General features: G+C 42.3%; 1 protein-coding gene across 1 annotated transcript in view; it reads right to left on the reverse strand.

Annotated features, from left to right (window-relative positions):
• Positions 1-17,288, reverse strand: part of ADD2 (adducin 2) — a 104,619-nt gene that overhangs the window by 68,140 nt on the left and 19,191 nt on the right. The window lies entirely within an intron of this gene.

Consider the following 17,288-nt stretch of genomic DNA (forward strand, 5'->3'; position numbering starts at 1 on the left):
TTATTGTGTGTTGTAGTTGTGCTGTTTGTTGTTGCTCTTAGAAATTATGGCACCAAGAACATTTCAAATCAAGAAATTTATGGTGGTCAAAGTTCTTCGTTCTGGGCAGTTTTGAAATTCTCCTACGCTTATTAATGGTTTCAAGTATCTTTTTGACTTCATTGTGGGGAATTGCAGACCCTAAGTGTGTGGCATAAATGCTGTGGGACATAAATGTAAGTTCGTGAGAGGCCAGAGTAGAGCAGGGCAGGGAGGGCTTCTGCTCTGGGCTGTGAGCTTTGACTGTCATATTGGCCATTTCCTTTCAGAACTGTTTCTTTTCTCACTCTGGGCCGTGCACCTGCCATATTCTCAGGCAATGGGTTTCATCTCTAGAAAGCCAGTTGGCCCTCGATTTTTCTCTTAGCTTTTTGCCTCGTTCTCTGTCTGCTTTAATGTGCATGGTGCTGTGAGTAATTGCCTAGTAACTGGAAAAAAGGTCTTGGGGAAAAGCCACAGGTCATTCTTCCTGATGAACTAAGTATCATTTTAAAAACTAGCATGAGGAAGGAATGAAACCGAGGATCATTCACTTTGGTGTGAAATTTTAGTTCTGGTTTGCTTTGTGTTGTATTTTAATTCTAAAAAAGAAATGACCTAAATTTTCACTTGCTTTGCCATCAGGCTGCTAGAGTGGTCACTGAGACGTGAGCAGCTGGAAGTCCTTGGGTGTATGAAAGGTGCTAAAGGTGTAGAGGAGGGCACAGTGCTGACCACCCCGTTGGTTACATCATAACAGGAGACTCAGATGGGAGACTAGGGACATGTTTTTGCCTTAAGTGCCTCTTTTTCGCTTAGCTTTGAAAATTATTCTTCTTTTTCCTTTGTCCCAGAAAGTAATCTCTTAGGCTTATGTGTGGATTTAAAATCACCTTTGAGTTATGGCTAAAAAGTTACCATCTAGTGTTCAGCTCTGGGGAAGAGAAAAATGTGGCCTCTAGACTTGGACTCCTAACTTCCAGGCCTTATTATAACCTCCCATCCATGTGGGGTTGATTTCATAGAGCCTGTGTTCTGCAAGGTCTTGTAACAACCTTTCATCTGTGAGTTTGGGAGTCCTTTTGGGGGAGTGAAGGGCTAGGGGAGAGGCAGGAAAAGGAGCAACTCCTCCAGAGGCCCCATCCCCCTCTTGCCATGACCAGTCAGGCCTTTAACTTCTTACCACCCACTGCTAGGCTTGTTCCAATGAGGAGCTCTCTCCAGAGCAAGTCAGTCTGAGCAGCTCCATTAGTTCAAAACAAAGCTTTGCTGCTTGACTCCAATCTAGTCTCTGGAAGTTTGGGGGGAAACTATCCATAATTAAACAAGTCACACTACCCAGGGTGGCAAAAGGATCTTTGTCCTGGATTCATAGGGACCAAAGACTGAATGCTCAGCCTCTGTGCTTCTCCTTCCATAGTTCTTGGGATATAAGCAGGTCTCTAGTTCTACGACACCAGAGAGCTGAAAGAGAGACTGGTTCAATCCACACTTGCTAGCATCCTTTTTAAAACCTTCTGAAGGCGGTCTTCTTTGAGGTAGACTTTGGAGGCCTGACATCCAAGACCTTGTGTGTGACGTTTTCATAAAAGTACATATCCTTGGTCTAAAGTGTCTTCTTTTAATATAACACTAGTGAAAATGATGTAGTATGATCAGCTCTGAGGGCTATAGAACCACACATGTGCACATGTTCTGGATGCCAAATGAGACTGTGTATATGGTGACTTAAATGTAGATGACTAGAATTTTATATAAGGAGTCACCAGGCATTTTAGTATATCCAAAACCAGCACTCTGAATTCCTGACACTGTTACTTGATTTAGGAAACTTTATGCCTGCTGCTTCTCTGCCTCTTTGAGGTACTCCCAGCCATCTTACTGCAGTCCTGTAAGTTTAAGTGCAATATATAGAAACACATATGGATATATACAGATTATATATAAGGTGTGACTATAAAGCAGGTAGACTACTATTTTGTATCTGTCTTGGGGAAGCCAGCTCATTACTTTAGAGTCAAATTATACCAAAAATTTGAGATGTGATTGGCTGGCTTAGGCCAACTCTTGGTAAAGCTGGACTTTCAAGTCCAGTGTCTCCTTACTCCAACTCTTAGAGATTTATTGTTTCTTGGGTTTCTTAGAATTGAGACTTTTCCCCAGTCATCTTTGTACTATCTCATGTTTGCATACCTTACATTTCTTTGCCTAGGAACAAGGAAGTCTACCTGTAAGGAGTTTTCTAAATGGAGAATTAAAACCTAATATTTAATACTATCAGTTCTCCCATGTATACTAATTTACCTGTGAATGTAATACTTTATTAAATGAAGAAAATGATGCTTTCTTCATTTAATAAAGTATTTTCCATATTCCGGAAAATCTATAAACCAGTATAGAATAGATTGAAATTTTAACTGTTCAGGGGCCAAACTGAAACCCTTTCTACTGGCAAATCTTCTTTTTTCAGGGCCCTGGTGACATGATGTAAAAATGTGCTCTAAGCTATTCATGTCCATTACATAGCTAGATTTAAAAATATAATAATAAACATTAACATTTCTAAGCAAAAGGTGTATTAACAGTGACCTTTCGTTACCCAGAGTAAAGCACAGATAATTGAAATCCATAGATAATCAGTGTTTCAACTTATCTATCAAACAGTTGATTCATTTATAGTTCTTCCTTCTCCCTACCCTTTCCCACAAGCACCTCCTTTTCAATGGAGTGGGGCTAATGTGTAGTTAGAAATTGAAAAGCAGGAATCACGGAGGGGCTAGAAACCAGCACACATATAAGCAACCCAGTTAGCTGTAGGCGGTCAACCTGATGACAGCGGTTAATGGTGAGTTTAGATGTCACTCTTCACTCTTCTGCTTTGGCATAGTCTCCTGCCCTGAGTTCTAGGCTGTCTCTCTTATAATCACCAAAGAACTCTTAGCACACATTGGAAGACAAAAGCTGTGTATTATGCAGAGGAAATCCCATCATTTGAATACATTTCTCTGGCTCTTTGCAAATACTTGCTTTTCCACTATTCTTGAAGGAGCCTCAACCTTTCCTATAACCCATATAGCTTGGCTTGTAGAAAAGGTTGAATTATCCTCTAAGACTACTTGGTCTTAATTCTGTAAAACCAGTTTGTCTTTATGTGGTCTTAAAAATGTTTAGAAGGTGGCATGGGTTACTGAATTGTCTACCTGCCAGCACTCTGATATAGCACAAAAAGTCAATTTCTTTATTCTTCATTGTTCTAGCATTGAGCTGCAGGATGGATGAGGGATTATGGTCCTATGATCATAAGCTTCCAAAACTGGTCAGCATTTGCTTAAATTGCTTAGGTTCCCCAAATGCCTCGCGGGCTCTAGGAGCGTTGGCAGGGCCTGAGGTAGGCTTGGTAGAGTTCTGTAACCTCTGTGTGTGTTGCCACCAGATCATGCCCAGCAGTGGCGTTTCCCTTCTAAGGTCGTTAGATTTGGTGGAAAGCGACCTCTTCCCTCATCTGGTGTTACGAAAAGAAGTTTTGAGTTGTGCTTCAAAAGTGGTACCATCTTTTTAATATAATTTTCATGTTTTTGTCTTTTATTTGTTTCACTTTTTAGAAGTTTTTAAAAGGCCGTGCTTAGTCACTGTACAGGGTGAGTCAGAGGCAGTTTCACCAAGCTGTAGTAATTGCTGTTTTACTAGTTGCACACTTAGAATACAAAGGAGGCATCAGAAACACACTGACTTTCTCTAAAGCCGCTTCCTTGTACACAGAGTCTGAGCAGGGACAGCGCCAGGCATCTCCCTGTAAAGGCACCTGCCAATGAGGATTTTACTGGAAGAACTAGGCAAGAAAGGGAAACCTCACTCACATGCAGTCTCTGAGGCAAGCCTGGGCTTAGCTCTTGGTACAGGGTATGCTTAGGCCACACACGATGCTTGCCTTACTTTAAAACTATTTGCCACAGTCCTGTTAAATAGTGTGGAAGTCCTTTTGCACTCTGGTGTGCATGCCGTATGATCAGGACAGCTTTTCCCACCTTACCTGGTTTCCTACAAGCAGGTAGGAAATATAGTGAATTTACCCTAAAATGTCCAATCTGTATTTACGTATCTTGTCAGTGTTTTGCTGTTGGTTTTCTAAAACAATCTGATCAATAAATCTTATCCAGATCTAAAAAAAAAAAGATATGTATTTGATGAAGTCATACAACATGACTAAAAGTAATTAGCTGGATAAATATGCACCAGGGAGAAATAAATGTAAACAATCTATGAGATGCAATATTTATATCAAAAACAATAAAATTCAAGGTAAAAAACTCTAGATGATACAAAGATTATTTTATATTTGAAAAGAGTAATTCCCACAATGAAAATATCATATTGAACTATTATGCATCACATAACATAGTATTGGACTGTAGATATAAAGCAAAATCTATTGAGAATTGGTGAGAAAATAACAGGATCCCAATAATAATGGATGACATTAATATGCTTCTCAGTCATGACAAATTAAAGAGGCTAAAAAAATGGGCAAGGAGGTAAAGAACCTGAATAGGGTGATTAATTAAACTTAAGAGAATCCCTCACTATCCACGTCCTCACAATACAAACTCAGGAACCCAATAGATTTAGATAGCAAGGTGTATACCGAACGTAACATTATAAAAAAGAATTTCACTGCAAGCCTCTAGAGCGGAATAAAATGCCAGTTAAAACAAACATTTCAGCAAAGCTTTTCTTTATTCTAAGAAAAGCATCATTTATTCAGGGAGATCGTGGAGGGGGTGAGTTGTTTTGTCTTGTTTTTTGGCCTAGGAAATTTTTTGATGGGACCCTTAAAAAATGAAAAGTGAGCTCCCGCCTCCCTTGCTGTGAAGTAATAAGAAATATATATACTAGTCAGTGCTTCCAATTCCAACCTGGAGCGCCTAAAACCCTTGTAAATTTCCATAATAGGGGTGCTAGGAGTGACTTTTGTTCCAATATTTGGTCTTTGACCCAGAGCTCCTAAAACTCCTGTAATTTCCTAAGCGAGGGGGTGATAGACGCATCTTACACAGAGTTCCTAAATCCCTTGGAAGTTCCTAGGTTATAGAAGCATCTTTTGTCCTGATGCGGTAACTGTTGGTAGGCTCCTGGTTGGGGGATGGTCACCAGAAAGACCAAGCTATGAGTAGAACCTTGGAACTTTCAGCCCCACCCTTTATCCTCTGGGGTGGGGAAAGAGCTGGAGGTTGAGATAATAATCAATCAATCATGCCTATGTGATGAAACCTCCATTAAAATCCCTAAAGTACAGGGTCTGGAGAGCGTGAACGCACCCACGTGCTGGGACGGTGATGCACCCCAACTCCACAGAGACACACGCTTTCGCACTTGAGACCCTTCCAGACCTCACCAAGTGCCTCTTCATCTGGCTGTTCATCTCTATTCTTTATTATATCCTTTATTATATAATAAACTGGTGGATGTAAGTAAGTGATTCCCCAGGTTCTGTGAGATGTTCTAGCAAATTATTGAACCCAAGGAGGGGGCTGTGGGAACCCCTGGTTTATAGCCAGTCAGTCAGAAGTTGCAAAGGCCTGGACTTGCAACTGGTATCTGAAATGGGGGCAACCTCACGGGACTGAGCCCTTAACTTGTACGATCTTACTCCAGGTAAACAGCGTCAGGATTGAATTGAATTACGGGACACCCAGCTAGTGTTGGAGAATTGGTCCGTGCGGGGAAAAAGAGTCAGACGTTTGGTGTCAGAAGTGCAGTTAGTAAAGGAAACAAGTGTTTCCTTTTATTTGCCAACCCTCCCCAGCCTTGATGTGGAAAAAGATGGTGAGACAGGGGGATAAATTGCCCTACAGAGGAAGTAATTAGTGCACCAACAGCAAATGGGGAAAGATGAGAGGTGCAGGGACAGAACACAGCGAAGAACAGGGGCCTGTAGACAGAAGCAGACAGTGAAAAATTCCCGTTTCGGGAATCACTGATGTCTGACATTGAATGTAAAAGTTGTCTCCAGCCCTAGACTATGAATGCCTTCTGTCTGTCTCACCCTTTGATTAAAAGTCTGACATGCAGAAGAGCCTTGGGTTAGTGGTGCTTTGGGAGAATAAAGGAGAAAGGACAGGTTCGGTGAGAGCAAATGTATTAACAAAGAGGGCAGCTCCTCTGGAAGGCAAGCTCTCAAGTGCGATGCTCAAGTGCTCTCAAGTGCGGGCTCTGTTTCCTCTCTACTTTCAGGCATAGGAGAGGATGGTAATTCCCCACTCTCTTCCAGTTTGGTCTTGCCACGTGTCTTTTTGTGGTCAATGAAATATGGACAGGTGTTCATCTGGAAAGAAGTATTTTAGAACCCTTCCTCCTGCTGCAGCTACCGGCAATTTCCAGATGGTGACAACTCCACCAGCTTAAGTCTCTGAGTAAGGAAGACATGGGACACGTCTCCCCACCAAAATTCAGTGGACATACAGCAGGAGCAAGAGAGAAATCTCTGTTGCGTTCAGCCACTGAGATCATGGCATGACTTGATACTGCAGTGTAATGGGCCTGTCATGACCAACAGCCTGCTGAGGCTGGTCATGGTCAGAAGCACCAAAAGCATGGAGTAAGAGGTGGACCAAGAAATGCTCACCCCTCCACGCCATAAGTCTTGGGGAATCTGGGAAAGGCACAGGCCTTCCCACAGTTTGTAGAATAGGGGCTTGAACCGTCTTGATTGCGTATTAAAAGAAAAGGTAAATTGCATATTAAAAACAGGCAGGAGGTCTTAGAGATATTTGTATTATACCTTAATGGAACATTTATAAAAATTCATTACAAATTAGGATACAAAGGAACTTCCAGTAAACCTTAAATACTGAGAAAGACATATTCTCTGACCACAAAACATTAAAACCAGCTAATAAATTTTAACAACAAAAAACTGCCACCTAGAAATCTTAAAACTCTCCCCAAAATAACATTTGTTCAGAGAGGAAGTCTAACCTGCAATCGCATATTATTTAGAAAATGACAGAGGACATGATATATTAACAGTTAGGAGCTGTAGCCAGAGCCATATTTGGAAACAAACTCATAGCCTTAATACTTCCATTAACAAGAATGAAGATAAAACAGCTAAGCATTCAGCTTTAAAGGTTAGAAAAACAGAATAAACCTAAGGAAAGAGGAAAGGAATTAAATAAGATAATAAAAATTAATGAAACAAAACTGATTAATCCAAGAGCTGGTTATAAATAAATATATGCATTCTTAGTAACTCAATAAAGGAGAGAAATAGCTAATAGGTAAAACTGGGAAAGAGAATGTATCAGTATAGAGACAGAAAACAAAAATCTATGAGGGCTGGGCTTCCCTGGTGGCACAGTGGTTAAGAATCCGCCTGCCAATGTAGGGAACACGGGTTCGAGCCCTGGTCTGGGAAGATCCCACATGCCGCGGAGCAACTAAGCCCGTGTGCCACAACTACTGAGCCCGCGCTCTAGAGCCCGTGAGCCACAACTACGGAGCCTGCATGCCACAACTACTGAGGCCCGCGTGCCTAGAGCCGGTGCTCCACAACAAGAGAAGCCACCGCAATGAGAAGCCCGCTCAATGCAACGCAGACCCAATGCAGCCAAAAATAAATAAATAAAATAAATTTATTAAAAAATCTATGAGGGCTGGAGGAGGCAAGGAAAGGGCGCAGGAGGAGGTTACCTGCAAGCGAAGCCAGCCCAGCCAGTGGGGGGCGTGGGGGGTGGGAGAAGTAATAGGAGGAAGGGAAGAATATGTGCTATTACTCGGCAACGGCCCCATTTTAGAAAATGGCTGCTTATTTGCATTAGATGTTACTGTTTAATCAGGCAACTTCTAGGGAAGGTCATAGGTTCCACAAGCCCCAGGCATAATAAGCCTATAAGAAGCACAATTCTCAACACAGAAAACGATCCAGTTCTGGCTTTGCAGTTGTCCAGGAGGGAAGGAACAGATCAATTTTCGCGACTGGTTCATGGGGTATCACCCTGCCTTGGATCAGGACAGCCACCTCACACTAAGACTGGCGTACAAAGTGCCACTAGTTATTGGAGAAGTGGGAGGGAGCCACGGCCCACAGGGGAACAACCTGCCCCCAGCTTGTGGTAAATTTGGGATGTGCCACACCTTTGTGGGTGGTGACAATCTGGGCCCTACCTCTCTTTCCAGGGCCGGGGGAAGCCCCTCCTCCAACCTGAACCTTTACTTAAAATCTAACTAGTAAAACTGAGCCTCGATGTAAACTACGGGCTTTGGGTGCTAATGATGTGTCAGTGCAGGTTCATGAATTGTCACAAATGTACCAAGCTGGTTGGGCACGTTGACATGGGGGGAGGCTATGTATGTGAGGCAGGGAGTAAATAGGAAAATCTCTGTACCTCTGCTCAATTTTGCTGTGAACCTAAAAATGCTCTTTAAAAAATTAAGGCTATTTTTAAAAATCTAACTAGTAACCATCATTTGCAGCTCTAACTAGGTAATCACTATTTATTGTCCGCCTTTGACATTAACTGGTTCGTTCTCGTCTCCTCTCCTTCTCTCCTCTTTTCTCTCTCTTCTTTCTCTCTGCCTCTTCCTCTCTCACTTCAGACCAGTCCTAACCACCCTAAAGTCAGGAGGGCAGGATCATAATCTCAGCTCCTCCACCACACACCCCACCCAGCGATGGACTTGCAGGCAAATCAATTGATCAAGTTTTGACATCCCTCTAATCAGCAATAAAATGAAGATGTTGATCTGGTTTAGAAGTTTTCAAACTGTGTTCTGAGAACCCTGAAGATTCTAAAGAAATGCAACAGGGGTTCTACAGGCATTTGATTCCACCTTCTCTAACTATTTGAAAAACTATAATAAGCCATGCATTTTAAAATTCCTAATTTAAGTACGTCTGAGACTACCAATATCTTGGGTTAATTCTTCTTTTCCATGACTTCTTTTCCTTCTGCAGATTTGAGAACTGCCTAAAACATGTCTTTGAATAGGAAAATTCTATTTCTGAGTCGGTAGTTTTTTGGAAAGTAAAGCCCATTCATGTCTACTCACATGCAAATGTGCCATCAGGTACATCACCAGTGTATACATGCACTGGGCTGAAAGAAACACTGCAAGCAGCTCAGCTATACCTGCTTGAAGCCAGCTCTTGATAGGACAAAACTAAGTTTTGGGTGTTCTTCTCTAACTTCTAATATTTATATATATATTGTCTCTTTTATTATTATTTTTTTTTTTTTTTTGGCTGCTTTGGGTCTTCGTTGCTGCACGTGGGCTTTATCTAGTTGCGGTGAGCGGGGGCTACTCTTCATTGTGGTGCGTGAGCTTCCCATTGCGGTGGCTTCTCCTGCCGAGCACCGGCTCTAGGCACGCGGGCTCTAGAGCGCAGGCTCGGTAGTTGCGGCGCACGGGCTTAGTTGCTCCGCCGCATGTGGGATCTTCCCGGGCCAGGGCTTGAACCCGTGTCCCCTGCACTGGCAGGCGGATTCTTAACCACTGAGCCACCAGGGAAGCCCCCTATTGTCTCTTTTAGATGAAGTGAAATATTTACCCATAGAAAGAGAGCAATGTTTTGTATGTATCGCAAAACACAGTAATGTGTATGTGCAATTGTATAATATGTACATTGTATGTATGACTCATAAAAGGGTAGGTGCAAAGTATAATGTGTCTGTATTTTTACCCTGTCTCTCTGGGAGTTGGATTGCCATGAGATACATGTGAACATGAGGCATCTCTGCTCTACAGAAAATGTTCAGTGTCATTGACGGTGGTAACTTGTGGTTATCTTTATGCTGCTGCTTTGTACATTACAATCACCCAGGTAATTTATGAGAGGATGCCCACTTCAAAACTTAACATTGATACAAGAAGAGAAGAAATGTTTTTTCTCCTCAATAAGTGTGTAAAATTGCAAGTAAGTTTGTAAAATTCAGGAAGATTTGTCAGGTTTATTTTTTTAAGAACCTGGTTTTAAAAACCCAGAAGTAAGGCCTCCTGGAAGCTGTGGCTGTAGCTTATTTAAAGCCATCTCTGTGAGCAGCAAAGATAAGCACAAGCTATTAAGAAGGTGGCAATGCCTTTCAAACCAAGGTTTTAATTTGCCAAGAAAATGAAGACATTGTCTTTAAATATTCCCTTCTCAGAATTACTCATAATACCTTGGGGAGTGAATTCCAGAATATTGGTTTTTCATAACAAAGTTTAAGGCAAAGAGGTGGTTTAAACATTTCATATGCAGCAAGAGATTATTCTGAGTGTATTTTTCTGATAAGAAACTTAGCTAGATTCCTCTGAAACATAACAAGACTACCCCAGCTTGCAGATCATGTTGGTATTTTTAATAAATCAAATGAGCTTCATTTGGCAATTTAGGGTCACAATATTACATGCTTACAAATCATTCAGCATTGAAAATGAAAGCATTTGGACTGAACATTCCAAACAAAATGCATTTGACTATTTTAAAACTCTGAGGAAGTATCTGACAGTAGTAAAGGCTAAGGAATAATTTAATAGCACTGTTGAACATTTCACAGTATTAAAAGAACACTGACAAGAATTTTCTACCAAACACTGAAGATTTAAATTGGCCGAGTTGCTCATTCAATCAACTCCATCCAAACGGAACACTCTTGCAGAAAAGGGACGAACGCTGTTGTTAGATGCTGCGTGATTCAGCTGAGGAAATAAGCATTCGGCAAATGCCGTGTAGAAGGTAGAATGGTGAGCAAAACCAGGCAACATCCCGGCAAGCATGGAAGGTGGAGGTTGGTGCAGGAAACAGGCACTGACCTGTAACCACAGAAACAACTGTACCTGCACCCGTGACAGCTGCTGTGTAGGAGGGGCACGCCGTGCTGGGAATCCCTATCATTAGCGAATTTGGCCTCCTAGTAAGGCAGGTCAGGCAGGTCAGGGGCAGCACCTCTAAGAAAGCGACATTTGTGCTGACATTGTAGGGAAGAATAAGAGTCAACAATGAAGCAGGGAGGAGAAAGTATTCCAGGCTGGGGCATTAGCATGTACAAAGGCCCTGTGGTAGACCAGAGCATGGCCAGTATGAGAAATCAAAGGAAAGCTAATGTGAGAGCAGAGCCGAGGAGCCTGGAGAGGCCAGAGGGGGTGACACGTGGGAGCCAAATGATGCTGGGTCATATTTCTCCATTCAGCCATTTACAATCAGTCATTCATGAATCAGTATTTACTGAGAGCCTTCTAGGTGTCAGACAGTGTTCCAGGTACATGGGGAGATGTACTAGTTTATAGGACAAGTAAGGATCCTGTTTTCATGGAGTTTACATCCTAGATAGATAATAAATAACACCCTATTTAAAACTCAGAGCAGGGCATTGGCGAGGGATGGATTGGGAGTTTGGGATTAGCAGATGCAAACCAGTATATACAGAATGGATAAACGACAGGTCCTACTGTATAGCACAGGGAACTATATTCAATACCCTGTGATAAACCATAATGGAAAAGAATATGAAGAAGAATGTGTATATATGTATATTTATATATACAACTGAATCACTTTGCTGTACAGCAGAAATTAACACAACATTGTAAATCAACTCTACTTCAATAAAATAAATTTTAAAAACTCAGAGTGTTATGAGCAATGAAGAGAATTAAAAGAGGGAGATCACTGAACTGTACACCTAAAAATGATTAAGACGGTATGTTATTTGGATTTTATCACGATAAAAAGTTTGAAAATAATAGGAAAATGGGCTCTAAACAAACAAACAAAAAAAGAGGTTGGTGTACTCACCGTTTGGAAACCAACATGGTAATAATTGTTTCAAGCAAGAAGCATCACTGTGTGCTAAATCTACTGGGCAAAACGACGATGGCAAACAGGATGTTTATACAGTCTCAGAGCGCATCCTCACAAGGTACTTCATAATTACAAGAGATGAATAGTAACGTTACAGTAGAGAGGACTGGCCGTGTGTACCACCTGAGACGATGCTCAGAGATCACAACACCAGCTCACTGCTAGACCTGCCAAGAATGCACGGTCTGAATCTCATCATGAGAACACATCTGACAGATCCAAACTGAAGGACATGCAGCGAAAGAACTGGCCTGGATCCTTAAAAAATGTCAAGGTTACGAAAGATAAAGGAAGACTGTGGAACTATTCCAGGCTGAAGGATCCCAAAGAGAAATGATCCTGGATGGAATATTGGACCGGGAAAAAAATTGTTTTATTTTGCTCTAAGAAAATATTAGTGGAACAATGGCAAAAGTTTGAGTCTGTAGATTCAATAATAGGATTGTACCAATGTTCATTTTCTGGTTTTAATAATTGTATTTGGTTATATAAGAGAATGTCTTTGTGTTTAGGAAACACACACTGAAGTACTTAAAGGTAGATGGGAAGCATTATGTTTGCAGTTCACTCTCAAATAGTTTAAAAAAATTATGTGTGTGTACAGATGTAAATATATGTATGTATATTATGTATGTAAATGCATATATGCTGAGAGAGAGAATGCCCTCGGAAGAGGCAATACTTAGGATGAGTTATAAATGACAAGAAGGGACTAGCCAAGGAAGACCCTGTGAAAGGGCAGTTCAGGCAGAGGGAACAGCTAGTGCAAAGGCCCTGAGGCTGGAAAGCACTTGGTGAGTGTAAGGAGCAGAAAGAACTCCGGTGAGGCTGAAGCTGGACTGAGTGGGCGAGGGAGCAAGTGCTGTGAGATGGGAGCAGAGAGGAGTTTTGCCTTCTTTCTAAGAATAACAGGAAGCACTAATGCGTTTTAAACAGGATGGGGATGATAGGGACTGGACCAGAGCATGGGGGAGACGGAGAGAAGTACATGGATTTGGGATTGTTTAGGAGATTAAAAAATCAAACAGGATGTGGTGGTGACCTGGACATGCCCTCTGGTTCTCTTCTTTCAAGCTTTGGATCTGAATGGAACTGAACCTAAGATTTCAAGTGAACTGTAAAGTGCCCCTACCCCATCCCGCTCTAGGTTTTGTTTTGTTTTCATTATTCCCACGCCCCTTTTCCAGACAGTGCCACAAAATACAGACCAGGGACAGAGCAGATTGCCACCGTGGGAGGAGCCCTCAGGAATATGGAAATTATACTCAGATGTAAGGGCGACTGGTCTCCTCCAGAGGCACAGGCCCCATCTCCGAGGTTAGCATGGTGTTTCTAACATCCCAGCACAAAGCAGGGAAGTGCCATGTGCTGGAGACCAGATCCCCCTCTACAGCCAGACCACTGCTTCAGAACACTCCCACCCAGGGAGAGCAGCTGTCTGTGCCGACCCGGAGATTGCCTACCCCTCCCTCTTGAGAAAGACAGCAGATGCTTTTCTATAATGTCAGTTACTCCAAGGAATGTCATCATTTTTATGATTAATCAGTTGCTGAGTGTATACTCAGGGACATATGTCAGGTGGGTATCCAAGGACAACAAAAGACCCTGCGAAGAGGAGATAAAACGAATGCAGCCCTATAGCTGATAGTTAGAGCGACAGATTAACTGGGTATATTACACAAATATCTCTCCATGTAGACTATGGCCAAAACAAGGACTATTTTAACCTAAATTCACCGTGAAACAAATCTATTTTTAAAACCTATAGGTTTTGTAAATTGGGGGGGAAATTTGTAAATAATAAATATCCCCTTGACACAACTCAAATAATAATGAGCTGGGGAGTCTGAAACTGTGATTGTCACTTATAAAATAGCACCCAATGAATAAAAAATAGCTTTTGTGCTTAAAAGGATTCTTCCAAGAAGGAATCAAATCAAACAGGAGTATTCTACTTGCATTCTGAGGCCCAGTTCAGATGTCAACCCCTTGGGAAGTTTTCTCTGATCTCTCGAGCAGAATGAACAGGCCTCTCCTCCAAGCCCTTCCAGCATCATCAGTGGGGAGTGGAATTATTCACCATGGTAAGTCTCTCTGAGGAGTCTCTTCAATTTCAGTACCTAGCATACTACTCAGGTTCCTTCTCATTCTAGAGCCTTAAAGACGACGCAAATATGAAGAGGATTAGTAGTAACAGAGCTGCTAACACTCAGGGAACAGTACGTGGGGCCAGGCACTAACTCCACGCAATCATTCTTTTAATCCTCTCAATAACCTACATGAAGTAGGTGCCACCAAGATGAGGAAACTGAGCAAGAGAAGTGAAGAGATGTGTCTAAGGTCACACTGCTAGTAAGTGGGGACAATCAGGATTCTAATTCAGGCATTCTTACTCTGCCACCTCCCAGATGGGGTTGAGATGAGAAATCACTGGCCTGGGAGTCAAAATACCTGGGGTCAAGTCTTTATTTGGTAGTTTACCAGCCTGCGAATACCCACTGAGCCCCCCTGGCCTGCAATCCCAGAGTTCCAGGTCTCATCCACACCTACCTGCAAGACAGCAACTGCCCCCTGGCTGGGCTTCCCACCACTGAGCACAGCCTGGGGCTTCTGGATTAGCAACCGAGCCAAATATTTTTGATGAGACATATGTTTTTGGGTGGATGTACCTGGGCATCAGTGCTTTCCTGATGAATTTACTCATAGTTTTTAAAGACCAAATGAGGCGCTGGGCCAAGTGCTAAGATGCAGCAAAGGCATAGCAAATGGTCCAGGGATGAAGAATTCAGAAGTAGATTCAAACAAGGAAGACAAACCTCAAGATTACAATCTAGAGCTCTATGGCATGTGCTCTCCCATCATGCCATGGGCTCTCCCATCATGCCACGGGCTCTCCCATCATGCCACTTGCTCTCCCATCATGCCATGTTCTCCCATCATGCCACAGCACAGTCACTCAGGCAAGAGAAACTCATTCTGTCTTCTGCTACATTACCCTTTTCTTTATACCTTCTACACACGTTTTATGTTCCAGGGATAGTATCTCTTTATGGGTCGGTGGCTTGGAACCACTTACAATTTCAGACTGACCTTTCTGAAACATTACTCAAGGATAAACAAATTGTTTCCTTTGCACTCAGGGGCATTACAATTTGAAGTTCAATTTTTTTGTACACTAGATCAACCACCAAAATGGTACAAGGGCATTTGCTCCTTTCAGCTTCTGCCTTCATATCACACTGGATATGAGGCCACTGTGACCTATGCTTTCTTAGAAATTCATAATGGCATGAAATTTTTATGAGTTTAAAAAAATCGTGACATGTTTTTGCTGATAGGAAAAACAGGTGTTTTGACATCCCAGATTGGTTACCTCCACCCAGAACGAAGGAGACAGCTTGTATTCATAGCAGAAAATGGAAAATAGCATAATCTGTATGATTGTTTTCCTCTCAGGCCACTAGGCCCTCACTTGTGAAGAACATTCCTGTGCTCAGGTTTGATGACCTGATTGCCTTATCACGTGGGTCCTTTCCTCCTCCTCACTCATCCACAATGGTAAGATTAGAAATGTCACAAATTGACGCAGAGATAAAAAAAGAAGCCTCTTTTGGAATCTGTTGTTTGTATCTTTGACATTACTGTTCGCTGTATTCGTCAGGCTAAGCTAGGTTATGCTGCAGTAACACCTCTTTCCCCCTGCCTGTGCTCTCCCTGACCACACAAAGTAAAGGAGAAGCCTCCTTCTCCTACAGGAGACTCGTCTTTGTAGACCCTACCTGGAAATGGAGGCATGCGCTTTAGCTCTCCTGGTGATTAGAATGTGTGGCCACAGTGGTGATCACTGAAGACCTTTGTCACTGACGAGGTTTCCTGGGCCACAGGCAGCATCTATTGCCTCTAAGAAGGTGGAAGCCTCTGTCTTTTTGCTGCTTTAAATGTTGGCCAGAAGAACTGGCGATACTTCTATAGTGCATCCCAAGTGTATTACTTTAAATATGGCAGCTATATAGTTAAGGGATTTCAGGTTGTTAGAGAGGGAAGGTCCAAAATCCATTAGAGCACATTGAAGAAAATGAAATTAGTTTAGGAGTGCAAATACACATCAAGCCATTAAATAATTTAAAAGGCACTTAGCGTAGCATGGAGCCATATAAGTACGGGCACTCTTAAACTGCTTGAGATGTTCTAAGTGAAAATGTTTGGCAGGACTAAACTTGAAGACTGATGCGAAAAACCTGAAATTCTATAGGAAGCATTCTCTTGTGAAGGACAGTGGGGACAAATGTTTAACAAGGGCGATCTCCTGGTCACTAATGCCATGGGAAATTGTGTGTGTGGCAGTCACTGCCAGCTGCCCATGCAATATTCACCCCTTCTTTCTTACTAACAGAACTTCAATTTTATCCAAGGTACAGTGTGCCCCCTCAAAACCTCCATTTCTCAGCCTTCCCTGGAGCTAGAAGCAACCATTTGATACAGTCCTAGTCAATAATGTGTAAGCAGAAATCAGCAGGGAATTTCTGGGCAAGTGTAAGTTCCTGATAGAAATGCTATCCCTTCTCCCTCAGCACTTCCTTCTCCTTCTCTCTGTCTAGAAGCTATTCGGTTGACCAAAAAGTTCCTTCGGGTTTTTCTGTAACATCTGATGGAACATCAATTGTTGGGAGATTGGAAACGGAGTAGCTGGTCTGCAAACTTTCAAGAGGAAGAACACCACCTACGAAGCATGGCAGAGCAGGGAGACAGAAGGAGCCTGGCATGTTGATGACATCGTGAGCCACTGAGCCAACCCTGGGTTGCCGAACTCTGAACTTTCTAAGTGAGGGAAATAAACCCCTATTGGACTAAGCTACTGCAGTTGGTTTTCTATTTAATGAAGTTGGAGGCAATACTTAATCAATATAGCGCATTAACACAGACAAAGAATTCCCTGTCCAATAAACTTTGGAATTGGTAGGGTAAACCCAGGTCCTTGTAACAGGACTTTCCCCAACCATTTATATCCCAGATGCCTGGTGATGCTTTGAGAGGAGGATAAAATACAGGGTCCCCCAAACGCTCTTGACCATGGAAAATTTTGTTTCATGTTACATTCCCTGAGAATAGTGCTCTACCAGACATACTTTGGGAAACAGTGTTCAAGGTGCCTTCTTCCTCCCACTTCTCTCCCCCCTCCCTCCCTCCTGGGCTAAGGAAACAACATGTCTTTGTAGGGCATACAAGTATAAATTCTTAGCGACAGTTAAAACATAAAATCATCGTAACTTTGCTTGCTGGGTTGAATAGTGAGTGCCTCCCCCACATACTGTGACTGTGACCTTATTTAGAAATTGGGTATTTGCAGAAAGTTAAGACGAAGTCATAGGGATTAGGATGGGCCCTGAATCCAGCGGCAGGGTTGTTATAAGGAAAAGGAGATTTGGACAGA

Source organism: Eschrichtius robustus, chromosome 15 (assembly GCF_028021215.1).
Source record: "Eschrichtius robustus isolate mEscRob2 chromosome 15, mEscRob2.pri, whole genome shotgun sequence".
In the NCBI taxonomy this organism is placed as follows: domain Eukaryota; kingdom Metazoa; phylum Chordata; class Mammalia; order Artiodactyla; family Eschrichtiidae; genus Eschrichtius; species Eschrichtius robustus.